Genomic DNA, 8,195 nt, shown 5'->3' with positions numbered 1-8,195 from the left:
GGACTCATTGTGTAGCCCAGACTGACCTCGAACTTGCAGCGATCCTGCTGCTTCAGACTCCCAAGTGCTGGGATTATAGCTGTGAGCCACCCAGCTAGCATGGCACACTTTTAACCTATCTAAATCTTGTTTTAAAGTAAGTTTCTTATAGACAAGATTTAATCAGATTCTGTTGTTGTAACCCATTCTAGCAATCTTTTCTACGATTCATGTTTAAAGTGATTTATATAGCTGAATTAATATATTCCTTGCATTGTCTAATAATGGCATTATTTTCTTTCTTTATGCCATCCATTTTACTACATTGTCTACTTTTACTTGATCATTTTACATGATTTCATTTGACCTCTTCACTGTCAATTATTCCTTCTTCCTATTTTCTTTACACATGTTCTCAAAACTTTTTGAAACTAATCTAAACCCACCTTCAAACTACGACATACCACTCACATATGGTGCAGCACCCTGCAGCTGAATGTTCCCAATTTCTTCCCCGACTTCTTCAAGCACTGCTGCTATTCTTTTCACATATCCGTATGCCATAATCATCCAGTATATTAGTATCATTATGTTAGGGAAGATTTTTTGGGTCATTTTGTTATAGGCAGCTGGATTAGATAGAAATATTATAGGCAGTCAGACAGGGCCAGGCCCTCAAAGGAGCTAGTATGGAAGACAAGATACCTTGCAAATGGAGACATACTTACTGCGGGCCAGACCTCAAGACAAAAGATTAAACAACTCAGCCACATACCTCCCTAGGGATAGACATCAGGGATTGATATTCTAAATAGATAGGAATCACCTCCAAGAGTCACTGACCAAATCCCCTTACAGGAAAAGCCCCTGTTCTGTATTCATGCCCACTTGCTATGTGACTCACTTCCCCATTTAATTCTGGTTTAATCAATTGTACCTGAACAATTCTTTTTTTTTTTTTTCCCCTTTGGTTTTTTTCTGGTACCGGGAATTGAACTCACGACCTTGCACTTGCCAGGCAGGTGCTGTGCCGCTGAGCTAAATCCCCAGCCTTTTTACCTGAACAGTTCTTATTGGCTGACCATAGTTTTGTCCCACCTCATGCCCACCTTGTGATTTCTCATATCCCCCCACTTTGGACCCCCCCTCACCTCGTGGTTTTGCGCTATAAAAATCCCTGGAAAAGACACGTTCCTGGGGCAATCCACTTGGGCCCACTTCTGTTCCTCTCTCAGACAGAAGCTTTCTTTCCCTCAATAAATATATTCTGCTCTTAACCTCCATTGTTCCTAAAATTCATTGTTGGACTTTAGAGAACACAAACTCATCCCAGATATCATTCAGGTTGGGGGTTTCTTTCTCCTATATCAATTTTATAAAAATAGATTTGATTTTACCGCATTTATTCCTTTTCCAGTGGTTTAGATCTGTATGATCTTTCTTCTGATTAAAAAAAAAACTTCTTTTAACATTTCTTGAGGCAGGTATGCTGGCAACATAGCCCTTCTCTTTGTCTTTTTTGAATATCTTTATTGTGTCTTCAATTTTGAAGATTGTTGTTGATCCCCCCTCCGCACACATACTGATTTTAAATAACTACTTTCTTCTTTCTTTAAGTAGTCCCTGATAAGTTCATTGTGATTCTTATCTTTGTTCTATAGATAAAGTCTTCCTCTGGCTTCTTTTAAGAGTTTCTTTGTTTTTGGTTTTCTGCAAGTTAAATATGAAATGCCTAGGTTTCACTGCCATTTTATTTTTTGTGTTCTCTGAGTTTCCTGGATCTGTGGTTTGGTGTCTGTCCTCACATTTGGAAAGTTTTTACCATTATTATTTTTTTGTACCAGGAATTGAACTCAGGACCTTGCACTTGCTAGGCAGGCACGTGTGCCACTGAGCTACATCCCTGCCCTTTTTGGCCATTGTTGCTTCAAACATTTCTTCTGATTCATATTCTCTTTTTAGTCTTCTAATTATGTGATATCCTGTTCCATAATTCTTAAATGCTCTGATCTTAAAAAAAATTTTTTTCTTTGTGTTTGTGAAATCTCTACCATCTTCAAGATTTCTGTTTCTTTCCTTGGTTCTGTTTAATCTAATTATGAGTCTCTTGAGAGGATTCCTCATTTATGTTACTTTTTTATTTCTAGCCTTTCTTTTTTGGTTCTCATAGTTCCTATGTCTGTTAGAGAATACGATGTCTTCTTTTCCCATCAGAACTCTTTAACCTATTCATCATACTTCTTAAGAATTCACCATTGATAATTCCCACATCTGTATTCTGGGTCCATTCTGCTAATTACTTTGCCTCATCACACTTTTTTTCTTTTTCTTTTTTTGTCTAACGACATGCATGGTGATTGAGTTGCATCCCCAGCAAGAACTGCGGTGAACAGGGCTCTGGGGTGAGACTTATGATTACCTGACTAGGAATTTGGCTGTCTTTAAAGTTTGCATTTGCTAGAGGCGCCAGAGGTAATAAAGTCCTCTAGCACCTTTTCTCCTCTTCGTGCTTCCTTGAATACTGAGACCGCTGATGTCTTACAACTCTGCCATCTACAGCTCTGTCTTTGTCAGTCTGCTTGCTGTGTGGTACAGTGTGGGCAACCCTGAGAGTTCTGCAGTCTTTTAACAAATCTGTTTAATGTGCGTGTCTTGGGTTGGTGACCTTTTCAGCTCCTTCTCCAGTGGCATAGTTTTCTTTCCTTTCCCCTCCTCTTCACTGCTCTCTCCTTTGGCTCTAGCGTATCTATTTCCTTGAAGTATTGACCTCTGTTGACACTGTGGTGTTTTAAATTTTATGATTATTAAACAAGAAAGAAGCTGACATGAAAAGGGTGCCCTTTACCCAAGCGGGATAAGGCTTTGATAAAGAATTTCTTCCAGAGGTCAGGCTTTCGTTGTGGAAAATGCTCTAAGTGTATTTCACAGTAAGTACTGTACTCTTCCCCTTTCTGTGTCATGGGCTTTTTTTGTCTCGTGTTGGTACCAGGATTTGAACTCAGGACCTTGTGCTTGCCAGGCAGGCGCTGTGCCGCTGAGCTATAACCCTGGCCCATCTTCCCCTTTCTTAACCACGAGGGATCCTACTTAAGATCTTCACTATGAGAAACCATTCAGGTTCAGAAGTAAAGCCCGAAATGCGACGTCTTCAGGGCTCTCTCCCTTTCCTCTTACTCTACACGTAGCCTAATTCTTCTCAGTTGCCATTCTAGTGTCTCCCGCTCCTGTCAACAAATCTCAGTTGTATCTCAGTTTGTTTCTCCACATTTTGGAGCGCAAGCTTCCCCTGAAGCCTCAGTTCTTTGATGGGCTTGAATAACTGAATAACTGATGGATTTTTTTCTCTAATTTTTTCTGCTTTATTTTGTTATAAGGACAGAAACAGTAACCTGTAAGCTCTTCTTCACACATCAGAGTTGAGAGTAGATTTGAATAAATTTTTTTATGTTAAAGAAAAATCAGAAACCCCTTTCATGTCTTAAGGTTGTGATGTAGTACCCTTTTATTTTTATGGTTGTGATGTAGTACCCTTTTATTTTTATTTATTTATTTTTTTTAAGAGCAGACTATATTTACTGAGGGAACGAAAGCTTCTGTCCAAGAGAGGGGTGGAAGGGGACCCGAGTGGGTTGCCCACTACCCTTTTACTATATCACATAACTTGAGTACTTATTCCACCTCTATATTCAAGACAGCCATATTCTGCAATTGAATTTTGTAGTCCACCATCCAGCAAGGAGACTTTAGATATCATAAAAATTAATTATATTTTTCCTTAAATACTTGGTAAATTTTATTAGTGGGACATTTAAGCATGGTGTACTCTGAAAATATTTTAATGATGGATTCAATGCCCTTAACACTTGCAGAACTATTTCTAGTTTCTATTTGTGTGTGTGTGTGTGTGTGTGTGTGTGTGTGTGTGTATTTTTGAGACAGGGTCTCACTGTGCAGTTCAGGCTGGCCTTGAGCTCACTTTGTAGCCTAGGCTGGTCTTGAACTCGTAAGAATCTTCCTGTCTCAGCCTCCCAAGTGCTAGGATTACAGGCGTATGCCACCACACCCAGGTATAGTTTCTATTTCTGTGAAATTTTTCTTAGTGTGGCAAAAGTGGCTAAGACTAATTTTAAGCTAAATCCTCATAATCAGCAAGCGGTGCCTGAACTGGCTGGCTCTTTAATTCTTCAGTTAGCCTTCTGGTCAGCACCTTCAAAAGAACTCCACTTCACCTTCATCTAATCAAAATATACTGTGATTAGCAAGTTAACCTAAACTCCACCTTTTCTCAAAATTCTATATAATTTTGACTTTATTTTTGGGAATCAAGAAGCTGAATGTTCTTACAGTTTTTCCTTTATCCGAGTGGTTCTTCCAAAATAAATTCTCTACATCCAACATTTTGAGGCCAATTTAGATCAACTTTCAGATTTTGGTGAATTTTAATTTCCTTTATAATCAAAGAATTGGTAATAGAGCAGTGAAAGACATAGGTAAAAATCTGTATGTTTGGTATGCTGACGTTCTGGGGCAAGGTGTGGTGAAATTATTTAAAAATACTAAATAATATACTTTACACTAGATGTTAAGTGATGAAAATAATGAAAGAAGGATAAAAAACAATATTAGAGGGATATTGATAACTCAGAGAACTGTGACATGAAGCCTAACAGTTTATGGAGAGCTAGAAATAAATATGAAGCTATGTGGTAGAAAACTGGCAGAGACCAAGAAAGAATATGGCACAGTGACAGTTTTAATGGTTCCAGGAACAGGAAATAGTAGCAAAGGGACAACAGAAAAGGGACTTGACAAAGTCCAGTTTTCTACAGCACGCTATGGACTTTTATCAGAAAGAACACACCAAGTACTGAAGTGCTCTGAGACAAGGCAGAGGGGAGCATGAACTGATACAGCTGAGAAGCAAAACCTTGTACGTCCATGTAGCTCACTGTCTCCATTAAGACAATTCAACTTTTCTTTTTGCTTCATTAAAAAACTTTTCTATTCCAGGAAATCCTTTTCCAGCAAACTAAAAGTTACAAAATAGTATTATTTATTACAAGAATATCCTTAACAACTCACTAACTCATAAATAGGAAATATCAAACAACAGCTTATGTCCCAAGCCTTTGGAATCACTCACCACGAAAGCTTCATTTCGCCATGTCCATAATTTTAATTAAGTCCCAGCATTAAGAGACCTGCCTTAAGTGAGAGTTTAAAAATCTCAGAAATATTCTAACTTTGCTTTTCCTTCTCTAAAATACTATGATCTGTGAGGGGATTGCCTTTTCTCACTACACGAGAACTGACTTCTAAATTCAAAGCTCAAGCCCAGCCTGGATAATGTAGTGAGACTCTGTCTCAAAAAAACAAAAAATGGTTTAGGATATAGCTCAGTGCTAAAGCTCTAGGTTTAATCTCAAGTACCACTCCCACCACAAAAAAAAACAAAGAATAAATTCAGCTTCATCTTATCAAAAGATTATTTAGGTGATATTTTCAGGAATCCAGCATTAAACAGTCTTGGAGAGCTCACCAAGATCCAATAAAGATGGAAAACTCCTTGCAGCCTAGGCCCAAGACTGTCCACTCAGACAATGTCCTTTTCAGGTACTGTTCAGCTTCCTGCTCAAGAATTTCTCCAAGTGACAGAGTGAGTTAAGTAAGTCTTAAACTGGGTTAAACACCAAGATATTTTCATTGCACTCCCAATATACTCGTATTATTTTCTCTTCTCTGAGAAATGAATCTTTTCATTTTGTTTTTTGGTACCAGGAATCGAACTCATGACCTTGCGCTTGCCAGGCAGGCACGGTGCTGCTGAGCTACATCCCCAGCAGGGGAAATGAATCTTTTTCAGTAACCTTTTGATTATCTGATGAAATTTGAAATATTTTATCTCTGGTGTCTTGTCTTGTGACTAACAATGTTATTATTTGCAATTGTCTTTACCATTTTTTATGTGTATCTATAAGAAGAATGGGTTTAATCTGCAGAACCAAAAAGAAAAACAACCTTAAATCCACCACTACTACACACCTCCTTTTCCCAAAATGATAAACTACTTAGGTGGTGGGTTTATTCAGTGACCTTCAGATACTGCTCATGTCCCAGCTTCCACAGTCACCTTCACACTTTAAATTACATTCTCTTATCTGATAGGCAGTGTACTATACACATGGAATTGCAAATTATCTACACCGTCTAGACCCAGAGCCTACGAGATCCTTTCTATTCATAACGAAGCCACAGATCATTGACACACTGATTTATCACTACTTTTATATTTAAATCAACCCCCAAGAGAAGATACAAAAGAACTGTTTGATGCTTTTGTGGATAAAAATTTCAACAAATATAGGTAAGATTACTGGGGATAAATCCAGCAGCGTTCCGATTTACTCACCACAATCAGTACCCTAACTTGCACATGTCTTCTAAAACCAGAAGTTGAAAAGGACTGAAAGATTCAAAACAGCAGCCAATAACCTTGAACCAGCCCTCAAATTCTCCTACTTTTCACCTGCAAAGACCCACTGCAGCTGGAAAGATTTGTTCAGGACCTCAGAGCCATAGGTAAGAGTCATTTTCTGCTTCTCTGTAGCACCACCCTTGAATGCCATTTTATATTCAGTCACTCCTTGAGGTGTCATACTTTATAAGGACAGATTTGTGCTGTGTCCCTTTGATTAATCCCATTGCAGGGCCAGTTTATGTCTTAGTGGCTCAAGTCAGGCCCATTTCTCCACCTCTGGACTACGACATGGACAAGCACGGGGAAAGGTCATACTTTGCTAAGACTGCAAGGCAGAGAAGAATTACGTCCAGGGCTGCCCATGGCTCTTCCGCCAAATCACACACTGAAAAAGCTGACAGACAAGCCCAACGAAGAACACAGAACTAAGAGATGAGAGGGAGAAAAAACTCAGACATTTCTCTCAAACCTGCATTCCTGGATCCAAATGAACCCAAGCCAGACCCCAAATAATCACAAATCTTTTTTATTCCCCTGTTAAAGAGCTTTGTGCTGGATGACTATGACTTATAAATGAGAGATCTGACTGCCCAAGCCAATTAATGGCCAAGCAAAGAAGATCCAATAATACTAAGATTAAGGAAGTATTTAAGGAATGCTTCTCGGACAACTCTTTCTGAGAACAAAATACAACGGAGGAAGGGACTAACAGCGTGTGTGAATGTGGTACCATGGAACAAGTGGTGACAACCAAATTTCTTCCGTATGTAATCGCTGACCGTATGGTGTCTGCTGCTGCGTAACAGAATGTGTAGAGTAAGTGCAATCATTTGGTTTTGGTACTTCAGTGTACTTGTATGGATTATGTCATTTAATATGTGTGAAAATGTAATACGTGCCTGTGAGACTAAAATTGCAGGTTATGCCAACAGCATGAAGCTCCTTTATGGATAGCGTCAAGGCATAAGAGCTCATCATAGTGACTATCATTATTACTGTTGCTCCCAGTATTTGATCCCTGTGTAGCCTTATTCCAAACTTTTCCAAGATTCTGTACATGTCCTTAACACTCTAAAGAGAAATTTGAGGAAAGCAGTATGTGTATCCGCATTATATAAATGCACATGTAAATTATATTACATAAGATATGTGTCAAATTAATATTATGTATGACAAGGCATAATTGAGAGGTTTTTTTAAGACAAGTTCCCATTATGTATTCAGGTGAACCTTGAACTCGTGGTGATCCTCCTGCTCTAGTGTCCTGAGCACCAGGAACACATGTGTGTGCTCCCATGCCCAACCAAAAGACAAGGTTTATAATCATTTCAGCACAGAAGCTACTACTATTAAGTATGCACTCAACAAATGAAAGCATTTATTATCATAATGATTATTGTGTTACATGAATAGGAACTTTTAGATTATTTTCTTCTTTCACAGGCCTTGTTAAGGAAATCATTATTAAGTTTATCAAATAAATTATGATCTCACTATGTAAGATTTGTATGTAACCTATCAAGTTATCTTATTACATGAATATGGAATTTGTAGCTATGTTATTTTCTTCCTTTAAATAAGAAAGCCTCTCCTAAGTATATCAAATAAAAAATGTTGATTTCACCATAAGATATGTAGTAACCTAAATTTATCAAAACACCATTCAAAATATCTTCTAAATGATTGTAATGGAGGAAAGAAACAAAAGTTGTATTTTCTGACTTTTTTTTTTTTTTTT

The sequence above is a fragment of the Chinchilla lanigera genome, unplaced genomic scaffold (assembly GCF_000276665.1).
Source record: "Chinchilla lanigera isolate Chin_1 unplaced genomic scaffold, ChiLan1.0 scaffold00015, whole genome shotgun sequence".
NCBI classification, from domain to species: domain Eukaryota; kingdom Metazoa; phylum Chordata; class Mammalia; order Rodentia; family Chinchillidae; genus Chinchilla; species Chinchilla lanigera.
Note: the sequence above shows the minus strand (reverse complement) of the source record.